The sequence below is a fragment of the Hyposmocoma kahamanoa genome, unplaced genomic scaffold (assembly GCF_003589595.1).
Source record: "Hyposmocoma kahamanoa isolate Upper Pololo Valley unplaced genomic scaffold, ASM358959v1 88, whole genome shotgun sequence".
Taxonomy (NCBI): Eukaryota; Metazoa; Arthropoda; class Insecta; order Lepidoptera; family Cosmopterigidae; genus Hyposmocoma; species Hyposmocoma kahamanoa.
Window position 1 is genome coordinate 4,579,887 of NW_020654466.1, and position 24,884 is coordinate 4,604,770.

Sequence of the window (24,884 nt, forward strand, 5' to 3'; positions counted from 1 at the left end):
TGCGTAGAAAGATCAGTGAGATCAAAACAAAATTATGGTCACGGTTTGCGCCGAAGAAAATAGCTAAATAGACAAAACAGAAAAAAATAACAAATCAAATAATTTAATTCTTTGTGATATACACAGGTAATAAAGGCGTTAATTTTTTTCTATGGACATACATACATTACAGCCAGACTGTCCAATCAGTCACAAAAAAAAAACTAATAATAAGAACAAAGAAACCTTAATTTCTTTTTCTGTCTGTGATTCTTTAAGAAGTTTCAGAACAAATAGGGGACTACAGTAACTAACCATAACTTAGATAATATTTTCTGAAACTGAAACAACCAGAGGATATTAGTTGCAATTGACTGTATGGACAAAAGAAATAAATAAGTACTACAAAGAAACTTCGTGACTGATGTGCTTATCTTTGTACGTAGTTTGATTTAATTTTGGGATGATTGTTATACGTGATCCAATTATTTTTGTAGGCCAATTTTCAAACGAATTTTTTTTATGTAACTCTTTTTGTTAGGAATTTGGCAGACTTTCCTATTAGGGTTATTTATTTATCGTATGTGTTTAAGGGTCGTATTCTAGAACTCTATTCAATGCGCAAGTCAGGATTGCGCTGGCAACACACGCACTGGAAATACGACCCTAATGGCAGGGACTTGAGTATGATTTCGAGTGCTTTAAACCATACTCAAATCCTGACATGAGCATTGAGTAGAGTTCTATAATACGACCCTGAGAGTCGATACTACTTCGCTGGAATTCAAATTTTTCCGGTATCAATACAGTTCACTTTGCTTGGGTCGAGCGGCAAGTACACTGGCTTATTTCAGAATTTATTTTTCCATAAACGAAATTAAAGCCATTTGAAAAATGTATATCGTATACTATACGTGTTCTATTTAATTCAGTTTCACCCATTGAATATAGCGGTTATCTTGTAAAATTTCGAGATAGGTAAGTTTGTGTTTTTTTTTTCCATCGTGAAAATTTTTAGGAAAGGTGTTTTCACACTGTATACTGACCAGTATATATCCTCAATTTTACTATATATTTTTCCGAAGTGATTGATTCAACACTTCACTGTTATGCGGAATCAACCAAAGCCTTTTGAGATTGTATAAGAGTCTTCTTAAAGGAAATTTGGTGCAATTTATGTGGTAGCATATCGAGTTCTTAGGTTTTTGCGATTGTATACATTGGGACTGATCTAGGACCTGTAAAAAGCACGAAACGCTGATTTGTTTGAAAAAGCAAATGTATGCGATTTTAGATCTGAAAAAAATAGTTATAATTGTCGATCGAAATGTTAAACCAAAATAGTGATGTCCTTAAAACACCATTTTCCAATTTCTTTAAAATGGTAAGTTGACTAGAAAAAAAACACATTGAGATTGTATCATCCGAAGCGTTTGTTTTTTCGAGCGAATTTACCGGGTGTTGTGGTTATTTCAGTTGTTGTTATCCAAATTGGTGGAACTGCGCATTTGAGTAACTGCGAGTCATGAGTTGAGCCAACAACAGTCCAGGACTGCGTTTTATTAACACTGGTTTAATAAACGGTGGCACTGACCGTGAGGTTTTGTTATTCTCTATTTAGGAACTTTCAACTACAGGTCATCATATACGACTGATGAATATGCCATGAGTGGCGAATTAGCTCTAAGCAACGTCAGCGAAAATTATCAGCTTTACATTAATGTCACCAATGTACATCATCTATATCCTGACAGATATACTTGCATATTGGTAACAAGCAAGCAGACAGAAAACGAAAAATATTGGTTCATCTAAAATGTAATGACATGAATAACAACACAGGTATAATGTTACGGAAAAATTATGATGAATAATCAAAATGTCTCTACAGTAATAAGGAAATAACGGTAAAGAAAACAGTTACAGCAAAAATATGAAAAACGTAAAATTATTTGTAAAAGAGAACATGTCCAAAGATAATTTGAGGTCTTATTTTAATGTTACAGATGAACTTCAACGGTGTAAGATAATTTTGTACAATCAATGTCAATTGCGTAACGGTATTTACGTCTGTTGTTCACGCAAATACACAATTTGTAATTGAGGACACAATATATTTATATTAGAGATGTCATTTCTCATATATTGGTTTGTTGGATGGTTGATACAATCGTGATTTCGTAAGGAAATATTAATAATGTACCTTTAATACAAAGAAAAGTACTTAACGCTTAACTCACAACTGCCTGCAACTAATTAGCTCTTTGTTTTCAAATATAACGTCGTAGGAAATTTTTAGAAACGTCAAGCTCCATAAACAAAAAATACACAGGGCCTAGTGGAGCACCCTGAGTGAGCCCTAGATTTACAAGTACTTCTAAAGGCATTTGTCACAGCTATTCATAAAAAAAACTTAATGTTATTTGAATCACCTTATCAATCTTTTAAGCAAAAATGATTGATTATTTTATTAAAAAACATCGTGTATATGATAAGCAATGTCTAAAGCGATCACTAATATCATCGTCACAAACTAATGACCAAAGCGTGCAATCTTATCATTTCCTTATTATTGTTATGGTTAGGTAATTGAGATAAAGGCCCGTTACATAGATAACTCAGTAATAAAATTCATGTGTGTCATCATTGTCTTGATATTATAGACAGACACTTTGGTGTAAGGAACTTGGTATATTATTTCAGTTAGGTATGAAATTAAGTTGAACAGTTAATCAATCGATGTCGCCAGTACGACATAAATGAAATCGATAATCTAAAAAGGCATACCGGTCATTAAAATGACAAAAGCACATCCTTCATTGAGAGAGGATTTATAAAACGACCTAGCCCTCTAATAAGGAACTTCCGAGACCTATTCATAAGTTCTTGAGGTTCGTTTAAATGTATTTTACTTCCTAACAAGGCTCAAGTGTCTTATACCGTAAGTTACCGCTTCCGGGGTATTCTTCAAATATGAATAAAAACAAAAGATCATCGAACTTTTATGCGCTATTGCGCATAGTATTACCCCTGGTTCGTTCACCTTTGACAAGGTCAACGGAAGAAAATGCCAATGAAAATTCGTCATACTACCTTTGAAATTGAAAGGTTGTTTGTTAATAACAATATATTTATGAAAGACGTATTTAGGACGATACGCGATGAAAGACGATTAAAATTCGTATGAATATTTGTAGTTCAATCTATGCAACATTAACCTCCAACGCATCCTTAGCTCTCAAGAGAGATCAGTTTTCTTTGTTGTGAGGCTGACTGACACGCATGCGTTAAGTAATTAACGGTAGTAACCGATTTAAGGTGCCTAGAGATTTGCTTGATTTTTTTACGATCGACAAGTTTCGGTTTAGTGAATATAGTAGAAAAAATACTATATCAATCGTCTGCTTCTTACACAGTTACTCGATTTTGGCTAATTACACATGTTGATCGACAAAAAATACGATTTCGATAGCGCGTTGCATAAAATTTTACTCGTTTTGTTTGATCAATGGCACCTTTATTGATTTCCATAAGATTTCAACTTGTCATTGTCATTAATGCCTTCGCATATGGAACGTTCACTGCTGATATGTGTTTATACATAAATTATTTTATAAAGTAATCAATTAGTTCTTAAGTCAATGAACAGTCGGAATCCTCTCTCCTTTCTTGTTCATTTGTTTATTTATAAATATAAATACCAAAACCACAATCTTGGAAACAAAACTTCCCTAAAACCAAATTAATTGGTTTGTCTTCGGGCAGGCTCATACTTTATTCTCATTTGGCGTTGAAAGACAAAGGAGTCTTTACTGTGTAAGATTTGCCAAATGCAATTTGAAGGCTACATGCAGGAAAGTTGGCCCGATGCCAGGACTTTCGCCTTCTGAATCACGTTTTGTTTCAACAAAGACGTCCAAAGCAAATCAAGCAAAAACTCGTAAGAAACCAGTTCGGAGTAACGTGGCGGCTGTCGTCCAAATTATAGATTGGTTTAAAGTTGAGGTTATAACATGCGGTATAGCCATATCACATGTCTAAGGTTTTTTTCCAAAATTACAATTTTGTTTTAGGTAACTAACGACTGCATTACAATTGACGTGAGTGAGACAAACTACCATCATATTAAGTGCATTACGATACTGAATTTCAAAAAGGAAACAACAGACAATGTGTAAAAAACCCGGCCCGGATTATCCAAAATTACGATTTGAAAAGAAAGAAAAAATGATTTACGATTGACTATGAACAGATCATTAACTATTCAACTTTCACTTGCTTATTTTTAAATCGGGGTTAAAATGACTGTCCGCGTAGGAGGTCAACACACGACGGTTACCTTTTTAGAACGTAGCTGTATAAGAACTTTTAGTATAAGGTACAACAGATTGTTATTGATAAAAGGAGTTAAAAAAATATATTTTATGAATGGAATACAGTAAAAGAAAACTATTAAAAGCGGCGTAAATAAAGCACAGGAGGATTCCAAATCTATTGTTAGGAGGTTACTAAACGTACCTGCTGGAGACAATATTATACTTAAAACGACTAGAGTTTCTTTTACATCATAGAATTCTTCAGAAAGCAAGCGCGGTCTGGCAAGCATCTTATTTGGTTGTATGTATGAATAACCAACGATTATAATGATATGAATGGAAGCAAAATTGTTCCTACTCAAATATTATTTATATGACGATATGTGTACTGAGTAACACAAGGTAAACACTGTATAAAACACTAAAGAATATGACTGGCAACTCATGATTGTGATGTGCTATTAGAGAAAACGAAACCATGTTCTGCATTGATAAAACCAAGTTTAGAGACTTTAATAAAACTTTATTTCATTTTCAAACAAACTAATCCAAATTATAAACGTGATAATGTTAATTTGGAGCGTAACATTCTAATGAAATTAAGGTCACGTTATAGAGATGATAACGCAAACACAAAAGCACTGCTTTCGTGTTTGCCTTATCTTCTATATACACATGTTTTGCGTCTTGTATGTTACGTTGCATTGCATTAGACGCCATAAGTATACTTCATCTTTCTGTAAAAATCTATATATAATGTATATATGCCATAAATGGCTTTGTTTACCCATTCTATATTTGCACCCACGCTAATGTCTAGTTCAATGGAATGAACTTATTTAAAACACTCGTCTGTGGTTTTTATTAAGTGTTTGCGGTTGTCGTTGTGAGTCGCAAAAAGTCGCCTAAACGAGTGGGAATGTGCGATACTGACAGTGCAATATACATCCCGTTATGCGAGAGATTTACCAGGCCACCAGACGGCCATAAGAGGTACCGCTAGTCGCCTTCTACAGCGACCGGCCAAATTATAACTGTATCCGCAGTAAGCGTTGCGTTTGTCTTTCTGTTCATTAGTGATGCCGCCGGTGAAACCGTGTGACACTGTCTAATGTCACGATCCTTTCAACTTGTTCCACTTTTAAACAGATACAACAACAGTTTTTGCTTCTAACTGATTTAATTAAACTATTACAGCAAAGTGACTCGACCACTTATTCACCACGTGCGCTCGTTGCATGCATTAATGCAGAGATATCGACGTGCATTCAATCGTTGAGTGAAGACTAGCTATTTAACACACCAGATAAAATAAACAATATTGAAATCCGTATATGTAGTGAAGGTTGATATGGATGTTGATTGAATTGTCGTACAAATATTTAATTGGACGTACGCGTTAGAGTTGGAAATATATTCGAATGCAACGTATTTTCTACTGAAGTAACAAGGTTAAACACAAATAATAAAACACAGCAAAAAACAATACCTTCTGGCTCACTGGTGAGCGAGTAATTTTAGAAGTTGAAGAAATCTTCCCGAACAAACGTTGACTGGACGAAGAAACGCACAAAACACTGTGTGGAACACTATAATATTGCGCAGAAGGGGCAATTTTTTTTAAAAACTGCACTAAAATTAGACGAACTCGATAACGCGAGAGAATATTACAAAGTAGAGTCAAGACGCAACACAACCGGCGCGTACGACGTCTACACGCGAACAGAGCAGCTTGTCAACAAACAAAGAGGGCTCGGTCGTGCCATTTGCGCAGGCGCAACCTCGCCACACTCCACAATACACAGCGTGTGAATGAACACGTAAACATTGAGTAGAATTCGCTCCATCTGGAAACACAATACCAGGGGCTTAAGGAAGTCTACGATGGATAGATAACTTCACATATTTTTGATAATAGTGTCATCGACTTGAGAAACTGTAGTGCAAATGCGACGTTCAATTGTGATACGTCAGCTGTTCGCACGAGCACCCACACTAAAATAGTTCTTATCGACGTGGCTGCTATCGCAAAGTAAATCCCATATCGCGAGTCTACATTATTCGACAGCTGATTGAGCGTGCGGCAACATTTTCCATGTACCTCAACATCGCTCGTGAAAGGTCATGATTTCGTGTGGAAATGTTGGCAGTCGCACGCGAAACATAAATAACAAAGTAGCCGTGAACCTGAGAATGCGTACGAAAAATAATCATCCAACGCGCGGAGGCGTGAGAGGCGATAGTCTAAAAAACAAACACGTCGTGTCAATGACCGTTTTTCAGGCAATTTAATATATTAATAAAACTGTGTTTAAGAAGCAAAAAACTAAGTGCGAAGCAGTACTGGGCAGGTTCGACTATTCTAAGCCACTATACCACCGGTACCAGCGGTACCAGTCAGCGTCAAGATAATCTCAACGTTCAAAGTAACCAAAAATATGAACAAATTTTTACTTGCATTCAGAATGCTACATATATTTGCATACTAGACAAAAATCAAGGTCAAGCTAACGAATTCAAAGTGCACTTTACATTCGTTTCAAGTTTGCAATATTTAGCACTTTTAGCGTGTAGAAAGTTGTGGTCAGTATGACTGAAACACGTCATAAAAATATATTTATACATGCATACCAATGGGTATACTTATGAGTTCTTTATGACGGTCGAATATTTATTTATTTATTCATATTTAATTAATTTGTGTACAAAAACGAAGGCGTGCACGAAGAAAGAAAAACACCACTTTTGTGGTGAGTTACTCGAAACATGCAAAAGTATCTAAGTCCGACTATTTCCATATATTCAATTCATTGTAGTGAATAAATAAATAGAGCTCGGGATAATGCGTAGCGCTGGTAATATTGACCGGCACGCACACACACTGTAATACTTTATTTACACAACGCACACAAGCCAGGTCGATGGCACGGTGTCATGTCGTCGTTGATGCCGAACCGCCGCCGATCCAGTCGGCAAACTTTACACCGTTTCCATTAAAAAATTGCTGCAACAATAGTGAGTGAAGAAACGGGCAATGGCACTGAAACTCTCGTAATCTTTATTCAATTTCAAATCAAGTTCAAATATCAGCTGAGCGTTATCGGCCTTATTAAAACCATGTTATAAAGGTTACTCACCTAGTTTCTCAATGTGTTCGTAATGCACCCATTACGGGCAACGTGAGTATTTCGTTAGGCAATTTATCGCGAGCGAACGAGTAAATTTCCCTTATTCGAATATTAATGTATCCAAATATTAAGTTTGGAATGTTTGTGAGGTGTTTACAGCCAATCTCATTTACTGCTAGGAACGTGTTGTTGACGGGAGAGCCAAAACACGAATTTCAAATATGTATGAAGGCGGGATGATAAGAATTTGAGTGAACGCGGACGTCGCCTAAAACTTCAGGTCCAGTTTATTAGCATGAGCGAAAAATCGATAGGTGATTAAAAGGTTGGTCCCCTGTTTAGGCGATGGACGACGACGGATACATTATGAACGATAAAAATAAATACAAACCCGGGTGCGGTAGGTGTATGAGTATTTATACAGTGCTACGACATTGGCTTTCGATACAGACTATACCACTGTTAAATCATCAGCAACTAATAATTTAAATTTCATTAAAATAGAAAAGTATTTAACGGATATGGGAAAATGCAGAAGTATCTAGAAGAAATACACACAAAGTGGAACTATTGTATTTTGTTCTATATTTTAGATGTGTAACGAGCAATTACTTTCATTTGAAATAACTGCACGGTTACCGTGCCGGATTGCCACGCAGAGGTCCCAGGTTCGATTCCCGGGCCGGGAGAAATAGTTGTATGGCCTACAATTATTTCTCTCGTGAGTTTGGGTGTAATTTGTGGTTGTCTATGTATGTGCCCATGGCACCCGCGACACAGGGTTTCCCTAGTGCGGGGCTATGTTGAGTGTGTGCGTTTAAAAAAAAAAAAAATAATAATAATAATAATTTCAGTACAGAATACCAAAACAAAACCGGATTCATCCCCTAGTTCGCCACTATACGGGACTTGACACAAGAGATAATAAAAATTGGTGCTCACTGCTGGCGTAGCAAAATCAACCATTAAAATAATTGCTCCTTATAAAACTTTGGCGCTATTTATAAAAATACGTCTTCATGCGTGACTTAACGTTCAAATATTTCCCCGGCCATTGAAAGCTTGCTTTCAACCAGTAATACTTGCTTCAAGAAGGGGACAAATTTTTAAAAAAGATCTTCATACCATTCCTGTACAAGTTTTGATCTCTGCCACTCTATTGACGCCATCAGTACCAGGAAACGCGAGATGTAGCTCGACCCTATTTTCATTTTAACAGTGGTAGATTGTCCTCCTGTAGAACTGCTAGGGTGTTCATCTTCAATGAGTCTTTACAAGTACGCCATTTAGTCTTCAGTTGAAGCTCAGAGATATATTCTTTGCTCCATCTGCACCAAAAATGTTGTCGAAGTTTTTCAATTTGCTGGACACAATTCAAGCGATTGTTTGGCACATCATGATAATCTTGGAAACGAAGTTGAGCGGTCTACCGATGATTATTTTCTAGATTTAAATTTAGGCGCTATTTATAAAAATGAAACTTCATGCGTGAACAGCCACCCTTAGAAGTGGAAGATTCTCTTCAACATTAAATGGGACCACTGTGGAGGTGTCCTCTTTACAACAAAAGAAGAATCGTCAAAATCGGTTCACAAATGCCGTGCCGAGTTATCGCATAACATACATACAAACAAAAGTAAAAAATAACATACAGCCGAATTGAGAACCTCATCCTTTTTTTGGAGTCGGTTAAAAGTACAACTATATACAGGACGTCTCATGGCTCTGGGGCACAGAGGGAAAGTTTTAAAGAAAAGAAAGGCACTGTCACTGCGCACGTCACCCTGAGACATAACGTGACAAGTCCCATGTGCCTATAATTTCACCAGCACTCTTACCCTTCAAAATCGAAACACAGTACCTAATGCTGACATTACTGCTTGGCGGCAGAAATAGGTAAGGTGGCAGTACTACCCTGGACGAACTCTTTCACACGTAGCTCTTCAATGATAAATTATTCTGCTGTATTCAAATGATATCTTTGAATGCAGCATTATTTACTTTAGAAAATAAAACAAAGTCTCCATGAAATAAAATATAATATCTACAATATTGTAAAGTACTTTCCCTCTGTGTTCCAGAGTCATGGAATTTTTTCTACTCATTCTCTAGCTGGTCAGATATCTGGTAAGTTTTTTTTATAAAATACTAAATGACAGGACGAACAAGTCGCGCTCATGGTGGTAAGTGACATGCCTATCGATAACAGTTGCAGTGCCACTCAGATCTTTAAATGGTAAATATCTTGACACTCTGCGCCCGTCACCTTGAGACATAACTTGTATAGTGTGTTCTTATTCTTTAACGTAGTCCGTCTAGAATCGAATTTTGTTGTTGCTTTGATCTATTCACATTATGTGTATAATTATATACTAAATACATTACACAACATTAAAACCTCTTTAGTCACAACTTACTTTACAGCTGTAATTACATTCACATTCGCTAATGCACTTACATGTCAAACAGGTTATTTTAGATGCATTATATGTATATTATTATTGTCAACGTGTAATTTTACGCATAGTCGTTATATTTTTGCATTTCAAACAACTTAATCCCTCTCTTTGGTTCTGACTGAAAACCAGCGCCTTACGAAACTTTGGCATATGCTGAGTCAGCGCCGTTTCACTGCTATGACAATAATGTTTTGTTTTTTCTTTTATGCTTAATCTGTATATGTGTTATATCAGTGAATAAAGTGTTTTTCTATCTATCTAAGTCCCATGTGCCTGTAATTTCACCAGCACCCTTACCCTTCAAAACCGGATCACAGGAATGCTCACATTACTGTTTGGCGGTAGAAATAGGTAAGGTGACAGTACTTCCCTGGACTAACTCTTTCACAGGGACTCTACTGTAAGCAAAATTAATAATAAACACCTGATTGAATACCTTTGATATTTTAAAAGATCCTTCGATCCGGCCGGATTCGAACCGACGTCTTCTAGCAAACCGTGCAAGACGCTATGCCAAATAAGCCACGGAACGAACCAGCGGACCTTACGAATTCTATGTGCCTGTTTGTCGAATCTTTGTATTTGACTTTCAACGACTTTTTAGTCGTAGCGTACAAATCTATGAATGTATTTCGTCACCCAGTTGGGTAACTTTACAGCTACTAGCCCTAGCTAGAGATGTATGTATTAGTTATTTTAATTTTACTGTCCTTTATACTGATCTTAGTATTAAGATCCCTTATTATAATACGTATTACAAAGGTATCAGATGATAATGCATGATTCTGAGCTCGTACAATAAAATCATATACTTATTTAATTACACAAATTTTCGGAATAATATTTATATTTGTATACATACTTAAGTGAAATGCAATATTTGCTCCACAAGAACTTTATATCCTAAGTAATAATGCTTTTCACAGCTGTTATTTAAGGTTCTAAGGGTTAAACCAGTTTTAGTGAGCAACGCGTTAGCGTGCCATCTACATTACGATGTTACAGATCAGCTCTTTAGAGAAATGACCTCAGTGGCCTACGGTTTGCAATGTGACGCTGAAATTAGGAAAAAGGACTTTACTAAATCCATTCTGGGTGTTCTGGGTGCGGATGTGAATTCTGTGACTCTGGTTCTCATAGAAAAGGGAATGTCCTATATAGTTTGGGATGGAATCAAGGACGTCTTTGAATTACGTGTGCTTTCCTCGAAATACAGATTTCACAATGATGTTAGACAATACCTAATGATTTTTAAACACCTGTAACTTAAGGTCCAAAACGAAAAATAGTACACGAAGGGTAAGAAAAGCGAAAACGAAAAGGTCACCGACCAGAGAAATGTAATTTCAAGTTGAATTCGATTTCTCTGTCGGAACCAACAAGCGATGTTACGTACGATAGTTTCGTAACAAGAGCTATTTTTATATGTTCCTTTATGTTGCTATTATACGTAAAATTGCTTCATTAGTTTAAACCTAGTGTGTAGTAGGAGTAGAGCTCCTCATGAATAAGTTCGTCCAGGGAAGTACTGCCACCTTACTTATTTCTGCCGTCAAGCGGTAATGTGACCATTACCGCGTTCCGGTTTTCAGAAGGGGTGCCGATGAAATCAAAGGCACCTGGGAGTTGTGTTAACCTGTGTTACAGGAGTCAGTGTCCTCTCTCAAACATTTGACACAGCTTATATTACCTATTTCTTAACAATTTTAATAGATGCATTATTCAATATGTATTATATATTATATGTTTTACTGCATGCGTGCGTGCGTGCGTGCGTGCGTGAGTGCGTACGTGCGTGAGTGCGTACGTGCGTGAGTGCGTACGTGCGTGCGTGCGTGCGTGCGTGCATGTGTGTGTGTGTGTGGTTTGTATGTGACAATATACATTCGCGCGTTAGTAGTATAAGGTGTATTTTATTGTTATTACCTGCAAATTCGTTTTTTTTTCGCAGTTGCTACAATAACGCTTCAGTTTTATGGTAGTCTAAAGTTAATAGCCAATTCTTAGTTTTAAGTTTAGCTTCACGAGCAGATAACGGATATATGTTTAAAGTTTTATTAATTTTATTATACAGGTACGGAGCCATAAATAGTAACTGACGTCTAGCCCAAGCTGTGCGACATTTAATAGATCAAAACACATTAGTGCGCGTGCGCTTTTCGATGTAATTGTCTTTGTAGTACGGAGTGATTCTATGCTGCTCGATTACTAGTTGCAAAACGTACAACTGCCTTACACTTAGTACTTGGCATTTGTCATGCAACGATGTAGTAGGAAATCTGTACCGACTAAAAGTCATAACTTCAAATACGGATCTTTGTGCTCTTTTTAAAGTTAATAAATGAGTCTTAAAGGCTCCACACACTTATGTTTCGGGGTAGTAGTAGTAGTGTCCTTCAGATCTTTTGCGATTTAAAGCTGAGTGGCTCTGTAACTGCTACAGACAGGCGTGTTGACACACGTATTTTGACACACACTTGGTATCATAAAAAAGTGTCTTAGAGAAGACGTCGTTTTGTTAAAATACGTAAATAAGTCTAAAATAAAAAAATAGTATTTTATGCAATCGCTGCATAAAATAGATAAGAGATTTTAAGTCCTAATTATGTAATTATTGCATACAATACTTTTTCTGCGAGTAAATAAAATAATGAAACAGAACCAATATTTCATTACATTGTATAGTTTGTTAACAATCCATGAAAACAAACGCATTTTTTTTAATAAATTTTAATCCATTTATTAGGGTAGGCAAAGGTTCCACCATACAGCCTCTTCATATATTTAGACGAAAGCCAAACAAACGCTACAATAAAAAAAAATTAAGAGATGGAATAGACGTGGCCAAGTATCGCATATATTTTAACCAATCATTTTTTGTATAAAGATGTATGGCCCGGTTGTAAGACTTTTAGGCCAATTTAACCAACCAGGAAGCAGTACAACGTTTGAGTAGAGTCCAAATTGATATTTCAATTAGCAAAAATACGATGTTCTTTTTCTGAAACTTATTATAGTTCTGTATACAGTACTACAATACTCATTATAGTTAAGTTAGTCTGTGTACAGAACTTTAATGAAATTTTTCAGCTCAGTGGCGAGTACCATAGACAATAGAATTTTTATTCAGAACTAAAAAGAGCGCTGTTATGATATTGTTTATGAAATTATACTTGACAGATTAAATACTCAGGGAATTGTACTCCCTTTCAAAGTCTTAATTTTTTAATTACATTAAATATGGGCGTCCTGAACGGTTATTTCATGTTTTTTCCACGACAGTTTCCAGAATAGGCTGATTCTCGGGGTAATATTCCGCGAAATTAGTCACAAAAATGTTAAATTAGACTGTCTGAATCAGGCTGAACGTGACTGCATATTTATGAATAACGTAGAAACACAAAATGAAAAGCAATTGTTTCTTGGAACGAGAACTAAGTTTGTATGGATGTAATCGTACAGTCGTTATTGTTATAAATTACTGCTATTCATGTTAGACCTGGTGTTGTAATCCACAATTCTCATCAGCAGGACATGCGTTTTGGAATCCCGAAATGATTTGAATGAATTATTTTTTCCGGAACCGAAAGTCCCAACAGCGTAATAAATTTTTAGAAATTACTCCTGATATTCTATAAAACACATAAATACAGTGAATACCGACATCTCTAGCCAGGACTGGTAGCTGCCTAAGTCTCCCTGGGCTCAGGGGTATCCATAAAGATTTCCCCCCCGTCAAAAAAAAAAAAAAAAGGACTGGTAGCTGTATAGGTACCTAACTGGGTGACGAAATACTTTCATACATTTCTCATAGATGGTGCTACGGCTAAGAAGTCGTTAAAAACCAGATACAAAGATCCGACAAACAAACACGTAGAAAAATTTGTGAGGTTCGCTGGCACGGTTTGCTAGAAGACGTCGGTTCGAATACGGCCGGATCAAAGGAATTTTTTCTAAGTGTTCGATCTTCGTATTGATAATTATTTGTATTGTATGACATTCAATAAAGCACTGAATTTTTAGAAAGTTAACATGGATTTAGAGCGGTGGCAGCCCAGTCGAAAGTTGTTTCTCAATTGAGAGGTTAACGGTTCGAGTCCCTGTGGCGGCATGTACCTATAACTTTAATAAACAGGGTTATTTTTACAACCTATCAGGACCATATTACTAACATCATAAACAACAACTTTTGTTCTATGACTTTTTACAAAATATAATAAATGTACCAAACGCAAGCTTCGAAGATTTTAAGATGTGTGTGTCCATGGCACCCGTGACACAGGGTTTCCCTATTGCGGGGCTATGTTGAGTGTGTGCGTTATTATTATTATTATTATATTTTCTATTCTGATAGTGTTATAATCTCCTTTGTATATTTTTCTTATGATTATTGCTATTTATTTTATTACTACAAAAGTATTTAAGTATTCCTATTATATATTATTATTTGAGTATTTATTCTAGTAATGTATATATTTGATATTATAGTTTATATTATTTACTTTGTTGATGAGTAGTGCATTTGTTTATAACCACTTTCATTACAAGATATTCTTTGGTTGCACCCCCTATTCCAACGGTTATATTTCTATCCTAAGGTTGCCTGGAAGAAACTGTTACATAGTAAAAAGGCCGCCTGTTGTACATTATCTAACTTTGTGATACTTACATTACTGTTCTGTTTTGTCATTGTAATTTTTTAATGTGCAATAAAGAATATTTCATTCATTCCATATCTCTCAGTAATAGAGAAAGAAAACATCAGTAATGAAACCTGCACGTGGAAGAACGCTCACAACCCTCGTAAAACTGTGTAAAATTCCCAACCCCGCATCCCTCTCCCGTGCTTAGCGGTGGGACGTTTAACGGATAGATGACATCATCCATTTAACATAATTTTATTAATATTTACAATTTTAGTGGCAGTAAGTAGTAATGTGAGCATTACTGCGTTCTGGTTTTGAAGGGCAAGGATGTTGCTGAAATTACAGGCATATAGGACTTTTCAACTTATGTCCCAAGGTGACGGGTCCCCTCAAATCTCTGAGATTTAAAGCTCTAAGTGGCACTGCGACTGTTATGAATAGCCGTGTCGCTTACTATCCTGACATTGACTTGTTCGTCATATCACTTAGTGTTATAAAAAAAAGAAAAATTTACTTTGTTATGCACTGTTTATCGTATAGTATGACGTACTGATTATTTGTATGATCGCGATAAAGAGTTCATAAAACTTATTGACTTTATTGTTTCATATTTTATTTTTATTGGATATCATGCTGTTTTTATTACCATGATATTCATCTTTTTTTTTTGTGAAAATACTTTACTAGTTTGTTATTATTCATACAAAAGTCGAGCAAATACAAAGAAAAATTCGAACAGACTGTATAGAACCAGCGCCTGTCGCCTAGAACGTTCCAGGGAATTATTAAAATTACGAAAAAAAAATGCCAACGAAATTTCGCTAAAATAAATATTCCTTACAGAACCAGAAGACCATTCTAACTTTCTTCGCATGAGCAACAAAATTTTTGAAACTTTACTATCATGATTACCCCTATATAATATATTAGCCGACAGCTGATGTTTTGTTAGGGAAACTTGCCCGCATATGTTCAATCTTGTTTGTCAAAAACGTTATCAATTTAGATTTCCATAAACTACGTATATTATTTGACAAACGCATTGCATACCAAACCACAAAGGGCAAAAAAGTTTGGCAAACACATAAAGTTTGATAGATTTTTGAACGTGTACAGGGCGCTTAATATTCACTTACTGAATCCTGTAGTTGAAATGAGTTTTTGGACATTAATTTAATTTGAAAACATTTTCGAGAAAATCAACAACTAACAGTCACTAATCGCTCGCGCTATCCATAGTAATAAGTTGCCATTAGGTTTTGTTATGATGGAATAAGTGCGCATTTAACCTTTAACTCACCTGATGGAAAGTGACAATGAGGTCAACGCTAGATGGGCCTTAGGTATGCATCCTAAGGCTCGTCGCCCACCGATGGGATGGCTCGGCAGAAGATTTTTAGGTGACGAAAGGTAGGCACTTTAAAGTGTGGCATTGTAGTTGAAAATTCATTAGTAATGGTCGTAACTACAAAAACAAAGCTGCGGGATGCTTATATACCGAGGATACAGCCTTAGGGAGGCTTCGGCAGGTTTTGGGACTCCAAGTGCGGTTATGCAGGTATGCAAGGCGATGGGAAGCTGAGATCTGAGGAGAGGTCAGGAGCGAGAACAACACCGCGATGGAATGCTGCGGCATATCTAAGGATGCTTCGGCATGTGTGAGGTTGTCACGAGTAATTGCCGACAGTATGCGCTTGCATGTAGTGATGTTGAAAGAACCCCTGCCGAGCTGTTCAGTCACTGGATGCCAGGCAAAATCTAAGTCAAAGAATCATTTATCCCATAGGTAAAATACATGTACACTTGAAAAATGTCACATTTAAGCTACTGTTCGTTCACTACGCTGATTTCCCTGAGAAGAACGAGCAAGAAATCTAGGGATTGCTCTTTTCAAATTGAATGCTAACGAAATGCACTTTGAATCAAATTTGCGTGGAATCTAGAGCCATGTCGTCTTTCTATACATCTTTATCTAACACGTAGTCTTCAATTTTGTAATATGACTTTTCAATCAAAATATTAAAGTACTAAACAATGCCCATTTACTCTCCTCTCTAGTCATCTATCCTGTATCAGAGACGCAATCCTACGGAACATCCTTTCACATCCGTGATCCAGGAATGTTTTCCTCTAGCAATTTCTTTTAAGTGGGTCCAAAGGTGCAAAACAGGAAACTAGTCTGGATTTCCGCTAGCCTAGTCGCAATCTCAAATTGTGTGGCTCATACTCTTTACAAACATGTGCAAAACTATTTCTTGCAGTAACGATAGTTACAGTTGTTAAGTAGTTTGTAGTAGCAGATTACTTTTTTTTTATTTTAAGTGTTGAATTCGGAGATTGCTCAATGACTGTTTGGAAACGGCATTTATTTGGATGTCATACTTAAGCTGGTGATTGTACTAGAGCTTCGGGATGCATCTGTGACACAGAATAAGGTCGTTAGAAACGGAACCTACATTTCCTTAAGCGGCAATAACAAGAGTCACTGAATAAAGTTTTAATTCATAGTTTCCTTTACCGAATAGTTTTAAAATATAGTAAAACCAGTTTTTAAATAGCCAATTTCTAGAAATTAATTTCAATTACAAGAACCTTATCTTACCAATCTTTAATCATTCAAAGGTTTTCTATTCAAATTATATAACTGCCGCGTCGCCGTACGGTTACCATCCTGGTCTGCCACGCAGAGATCCCGGGTTCGATTTCGGGGCCGGGAGAAATATTTTGCATGACCTACATATTTATATAAGCATAAAAACATGGCTAACTATTTAATTAACTATTTTATTAGCAAAATAAATGACTATGAAAACGCCTTGTACGAAAGAGAGCAATGTTCTACAGCAAAAATCTATTTACTAGGGCGATATAAAACATAAAGCCCGAGATACAATTCTGAAGGCCAGACCGCCGGCTCCTTGACCTGAGCTATCTGAGAATCAGGTCCTTGGCACGCGATACGTGGTCGTATAACTTACCAATGCGGTAATTTGAGCGCGTAAATCGCAAAGGGCAATTATTTATACTGCAGTTATTTGCATCTTTAGTGAAGCAAACTGACTGGACTGTCTAGGCCGATCATTTGTAATTTTTAACAATGAAGCAGATTCGGCACGTCAATATTAATTTCAAAAGTTTTACGAGTACCAATACGTGACTCTTGAAAATGACCTATCGCTGCTTTCAAATGCATTGCAGTGGTTAACATTGCGTACAGTATGACTTAAGAGACTCAAAAATTTGGGCTTCATTTGAGATGTTTATGTTGATACAATGGCTTTTATTTTTTCTATTTTAACCGACTTTGACAAAAAGGAGGGTTTTCAATTCGACTGTATTTTGTTTTTGTATGTATATTACTCGATAAATTCGGCATTTGTTAACCGTTTTTGATGATTCCATTTTTGTTGGAAAGAGGTTACCTCAGTATTGGTCTTATTTAAATTTGAAGAAAATATTCCACCTCTAAGGGTGGCAAACTAGGAAATGATCCGGTTTCGCGCAATTTTTAATTCCACGAACTTTTGAGATCGGATTTTTAGTACACTGTACTGGGATTATTGTATAATTCTAACATTACTAATTACTCTAATAACTCTTATCATTCTAGCTCGCCAGTTCGATTCCCTGGCAGGGTTGTAAGTCGAGTTGAACCGAATTCTCGTAAGAAATTAATAAAACTCTTGTGTCACGTGAAATACCTCGTATGTTTGTAAATTAAATTTATAAAAATCAGTAAAATATGATCAATTCACTTGATTTATTCTATGTAGGAATTGCATCATGGTTGTAGTCACTATGGAAGTTAATAGTGTCGGGGCTATTGCTGCAATAGGTGTCTATATAGTGCCGCCAATGTTATGCGACTTATCATTTTGTCGGTAGATTTAAAATCAACCAAAGTAACATAAACATAGGTCAGTATAAAATTGATAGAAAAACAAACCGACCTCAAAAGTTATTCATTCCCTAGTTTGACACCTTTACAGGTGGAAGGTTTTCGTAAAATTTAAATGGGACCACTACTGTGTTACCCTCTTTCCAACAAAAAAAGAATCATCAAAATCGGTTCTCAAAGTGCCACTCAGAAATTTAAATCGCAAAGATCTTAGGGCACTGCCACTGCGCCCGTCACCCTGAGACATAAGTTGACAAGTCCCATGTGCCTGTAATTTGACCAGTGCCCTTACCCTTCAAAACCGGAACATGTTAATGCTGCCATTACTGTTTGGCGACAGAAATAGGTACGGTGGCAGTAGCAGTACTTTCCTGGACTAACTCTTTCACAAGGAGCTACTACTGCTACAATTATTATAACACCATGAAATATGGTCCCAATTATATTATACGGGAGCCCTTGTCCGTGGCACAGTGTGGTCGCGTAATAGTATGACAGCCTCATTAGGCTGCGGTAATTCGAGAGTCGGCTGTTTTATTTGTTACGCATTTTGTGGTTAGATGTATTGAAACTTTAATAAACTGTTTTAAGAAATAAAAACAGTAACACTTGACATGCGTCAGATAAAAAAATGGCGATGACCAGTGCAGTAAAGGCATGTCCTAACCTTAAACTGGCATGTACACAAGCTACTCAAGGCGCATTTTAAAGTACATAAAACCTAAATTCTGTTAAATATTATTTTAATTTCAATGTTTGTGGAGAAATAAGCGTCGTCTTATTTATTTTAACTACTGATACTGGTATTTATTTTAGAACGATTAACCTTATAAAATAAAAAAATAATCGTATCGAATGTATTGTCATTACAATGAATACTAACAAGCTATTCGATTTCTTGAGTGATTTGAGTCTAAGCCTAATTTAGTCGGCAGAGGAAGTGGTTAGATTAGACAGCGATAAGGCTAAAGACAGGAAAAAGATAATAATAACGCTGATCTCCAATGAACGTTTGAGCATAATACAGAAACATGAAAATATTATATTCAAACGCCATAGGCAGATGTGATGACCTTACAGAACTGTTTGCGGTTGTGGATTTTAGAGCAAACAATCAGTTTACTACATTCATGAGTAAAAACTAGGCTAGGTCGAATGGTGAAAAAGGTGCCACATTCCTGTTGCTATTGCGATTGGACTAAGACTCGGATAGGAAATGAAACTATTTTTCCGGATTGAAATCGCGTATATTTCTTTTTTTTTTGAAATAAAAATTTAAAAAAGAAGTAAAAACATTTGTTTGAAAAAACGAATATATGCGATTGAAATCCGTAAAAATAGTTTCATAACCTATGTGTAACAATCGCGAAAACCTAAGAACTCGACAAGACTTTGATTTTTAAAATATTTACAAAATTAATTTCAGATTCAAATATGTAGTATTAGTATTGAATTTTGGTGATCCGCTTTGCACTGCACTGTGGGCGCTGGATGAGAAAAACTCGGGTTCGACTCAATAATTTGGAAAATGAAATTTTCTGAATTTTATAATTTTATAAGAAACTACTTTTTCAGATCGACTTCTTAGGTTTTCGCAATTCTTTGACATAGGAAATGAATCTCTCATCTCAGTCAGTTAAAAAAAAACAAATATACTCGATTAAGATAAAAAAAAATTCCTACGTTTTCCAATTTAAATCGCGTATATCGACTCACCGTAGAACAAAGGTCTATGTGCAAGACTACTTGTTCTCAGGACTAGTACATTTCGTTCGTTCTTCTTCGCTTCGTTCGCTGTGGATGTCAGATCTACCGTTGTTCGATTTTATATTTCCGAAATGAAATAAGATATAAAAATTCTCAAAACACGGGCCTTAGTTTGAATAACGAAATTATATATTTATCCTCTTTTCGCTGTATAATCACATCGGACTTTGTTCTGCGGATGAATCGATATTTGTTTTTCAAACGAACCAACGTTTCTGGCCCTTTACAGGTCACATTCAATTATCCACAAAACGCATAAACAAATATAAGCGAGCAATTAAAACAAAAGAACAGTAATGTGAACAAAAAGGATGGAGACTCAGCATTGCTGATTTGAGGTGAGATGATGGTAGGTGAGACTATCAGATTTGGTCTGGGTGTTTTGGGTGTGAATTCCCTTTCTCTTATACTCATAGTACAGCGAGCTTACTAGTTTGAAACCAGATAATTAATGTGATTTTAGGACATATTATTATTAAACAATTTAGTAGTCTGAGTGTCAGTTATGCAGGAACTATACTCGTATAGTTACGACCAATGTACCTAAAAGACCTTGAGGCCTACTTTGCCGAGTAGGTCTTCCTTAACAATTAATTATATAGCAATCAAAGAATACATTTGATTTTTTATCCAACGAAGCATTGTATTTAAAAGTTATAGTTCCGGCATTATATCAATTCAACATCACGTCTTAAACTAAAATTAATAAAACTTACTGTAGCTCCGTGCTTCGTGTGTAGCAAGCCGCGATATCAGTCATCATTCCACGACAAAGTGGGGTTGTTTCAAATACTCGCCCTCGTTTCATGCAACTAATTACGGTGTGTTACGTTATTTTTAAGGCCGCACTTATTTGCGTTATTAACAACGAGGACATTGTAATAATGAACTAGAATATAGAGATCGTCAACCTTTAAATTGAAATATATTGTTCTACGCAAGAACGTATTCAAAGAATTATACAAGTCATAGCATGGATTTTCTCTAATGAGAGTTCATATGTTTTTCAGGGGTTGTAAGCCTTCTTCGACATGCAGGTCTTATTACGATGTTTTCCTTCACTGTTAGCATGAGCTATGGCTAATAAACGTTCACAAATGTACATAACCACATGCCGCCACAGGGTTCGATTCGTAGACCAATCAACAGCGAAGCCACCATTCTACCACTGTGCTACCAAAGCTCTTATTACAAAATTCAAGCTGAATTGCTATAAAAGTCCAACTTTAGGTAACCACTGTAAATAAATGATCAACCCTCAATCATAGAATCTCAAAGTTTCATGGTAAGGGAGATTAAAATAGATTATCATAATTGCACTGTTCCTTAGGAACGTGTAATTTACTCCAAGAACTTCAGATTATGGGTCGCAATTTTGTTATTTCATTTGCTGTAAAAATTATTATCCTAAAGCTATAGAAGTACTATTATAATTGAAACAATTTTTTCGGATCAAATGATGGCTATATTTTATTTTTTCTTTTTCGGATCTATCACGTATATTTGTTTTTTTTCGACAAACCAACGTTTCGGGCTTTTTATAGGTCCCATAAACACGGCTGATTTCTTTGAAAAAACTAACATATGTATGCGATTTTGATCCGAAAAATAAAATATAGCAATGGTGAAAAATTAAAACTAGATTTTGGAGAGTTACTAGTCTTATTCTATAATGATTCATCGCGAATTAGTCAATATTTATTGTCATAATGTGAGCATTACTGCGTTCCGTTTTTGAAGAGTATGAGTGCTAGTGAAATTACAGACACAAGGGACTTATCAACTTATGTCTCAGGGTCACGAGCGCAGTGGCAGTGCCCCGCAGATCTTTGGTGATTAAAAGCTCTGAGTGACACTGCAAGTGATTACACTTAGATTATTTGAAAAAACAAATACACGCAATTCAGATCCGAGGAAAAAAAATAACGAACGAAATAAAACTAATAAAATACACCGTCCTTCATATCAAAAAAAGATATTAGTCATATTTGGACAGCTAAATGGCGTGTAAGATTAGTACCACGTGCATTTTTTTTTTAATCTGTATTATTATTATTATTATTAATACAAAGATCGAATACTCAGAAAAAATTCCTTCGACCCGAACGGATTCGAACCAATCTCTTCTAGCATACCGTGCCAAATGCTATACCAACTAAGCCACGGAACGAACTAGCGGACCTCACGAATTTTTCTATGTGTTTGTTGCCGTCTCTTTGTATTTGGTTTTTCAACGACTTTTTAGCCATATTATTATTAACATCCTATTTTCAGTTTATCACTGGAGATGCGATATGTATTTACTACTTATGTGATCAATCATGTCGTTACGGCGGAATAATTCACACGTAATATGGTGGATAAAAAAAGTTCTACATTATTGCACGTGGTGCACTGAAATCTGAACACGAACCAAGTCGCGGGAACAAGTTACTGATAACATTACAACGCCAGTGCGTTTTAAATGTTTCTGTTTGGTATTGATTAAGGTGGCGTGGTCTGGGGGGTTAAAAATCGATATTACTGACGTCACATCGCCTTTTCAATCTCGATCGAAACGTGACCATTAGTAACTAACATTGTTTTTGTGGAAACACCATTTGGTGTAGTTCAGCTTTTTAAATATTCTATGTAACAAATCATACTATTGGCATGTGATTATACGTCAAAAATACTTTTATCATATGTAGTCATAAAAACAAATTACGTGTTAGGGGTGGCTGAAAAATAATCACTTTTGACTATTTTCAATTCAAAAATAGTACTAGCCACTGTCGTGACGCATTCGTTATTCTTTTTTCAAAATTAGTTAGACTCTTTTGTTTATTACGTTCCTCTTTGAAAGGACAAAATGGCGGAAAAAAAAACCAATTTTTTTATCAGAGTAAAGCTGCTTTTACACCAGAGTGGTGCGACGTGGCGAGGCGGTGTGCGAGGAAAAATCCACCAGCAGGATTACGTCATTTTCCTCGCCTCGCTTAGCGCAGCTCCGTCTGTAGCTAGTTAGCGGAGCTAAGTATTTGTGCATACAAAATAGCGAGAGATGTGTACGAGGGATGTGGGCGAGGAACGTGTGTAAAACGAAGAAGGAAACTAGAGCTACCGAAAGAATGACACTAACTGACACTGACACATCGCCACCGCTCACCCCATCACACCGTACCCCGCCCGCGCATAGCTGAAGAGTCCGTAACGCATCCTCGCACCGCGCCGCTGTACCTCCTCTCACCGCCTCGCTACCTGCACATCTCTGGTGGAAAGGCATCCTAATGTGCCTTTGTAAGAAATATGATAAGCGCATTTCCTATATCTATGTACATTCCGTACTGAAAAAAGTAGCCATGGTCGTCTTTTATTTCATACTTTGTTAGATTACTTTTTAGCCGCCCCTCGTAACTCTCCTATTTAAGCATACTAAAGTTATGGACTTATTTCGTTCGTAGAATCTTTAAACCTCTCTCGTGAAAAGTTGTCATTTTGCGGATGTGACCTTATTATTCCAGTCGAAATTAAAGATCTTTATTGAAATCGATTATTTATCTTATGTTTCTATAAATTTAATGCGATACATAGAACTCTTTTGCGACGGGAGACAATCTATTAACAACAATCGTTCATTGTGCAGTTTAAGTGTATAAAAGTGTAGAGGCATCTGTTCGGAATTTATTAAAGGTACTACTAAGCTTTTTACATATTAAATAAATAAATAAACAATGAACAAAAAAATATTTTTGCCAAATCACCAAAAAGAAAACTCTGTATTTTTGTTTTAATTTGGCATTCACTATGGATACGTGCATTTATTTTAAATCGTATAAAGTTTCCATTTAATGGATTGACGATCTCGGTGATGGTTATCATTGTGGACCGTAGATGAGGAGTTCAAATCTTCGAAACCGCATTTCGGAATTGAACTTTTCGAATTTGATTCTGGTCTGAGTGTTCTAAGTAGTGCCCCGGTATGATTTTAAGTTTTTCGTGTTTCAAATTCCCTACTTTGAGACCAGGCAACTGGTGTGGTCCTTTAATTGGTATTACATGCTTTAAAGTGTAACCACAAATATTTGTTTCGGTGACGACAATTTTGACCCTGTCTTTGTCTTATTATAACTTTTTAACTTTGTTTCAAAAATAAATTATAGCCAATGTTAAACTTGATGTAAATTACATATTAAAAGAAAATCCTAGCGCCATATGTGCCTATCACGCAAAACATATCTTGCATGCAAATAAATGTATTATAAGCAAATCTAAAGAAAATTGACAAACAACGCACCTTTGGAAAACAGAGGCGTAGATCGCGGCCTTCATAAAAACACCACAGAACTATGAAGTAAGAAAATCGGACGCGACAAAGAAGATGAGAGCGCGCGAGGCATTGACCGACTAGGGACGAAGCTGCCCGAGCCGTGTCCCGATCACAACTGGAAGGCAACCACGTCTGCACCAACGAAATTCCAGTGACGATGCACTAGCCAAGTAGCCAGACGCAGACCAGACGATATAAAACTCAAACAATGACTGTGACTCATGCATGCTTCTGCGAAGTTCCTGTCTAGACGTCGTTAAGTTTAGAAATGTTTGTTTATACGTTTTGATTTTATTTTATTAAGTCCAAGTGCCGAAAAGTCTGTCATTTATGCCTATTATTAAAGGAATAGAAAGCGTCGATATAAGTATAGCTCTTGCGG

The 24,884-nt window shown here is 36.2% G+C and overlaps 1 protein-coding gene across 2 annotated transcripts in view; it reads right to left on the reverse strand.

Annotated features, from left to right (window-relative positions):
* The window catches only part of LOC113235778 (protein yippee-like CG15309), a 108,396-nt gene extending 83,895 nt beyond the window's left edge, over positions 1 to 24,501 (reverse strand). Inside the window, exon 1 of one of the 2 annotated variants that reach the window (XM_026471677.1) lies at positions 24,470 to 24,501. The gene's annotated coding sequence lies outside the window, so the exon portion shown is untranslated. Of the gene's footprint in view, positions 1 to 5,784; positions 6,062 to 24,469 lie in introns of those variants that run through there. The other variant, XM_026471678.1, reaches the window with a different exon arrangement.
* Between the last annotated feature and the right edge of the window lie 383 nt (positions 24,502 to 24,884).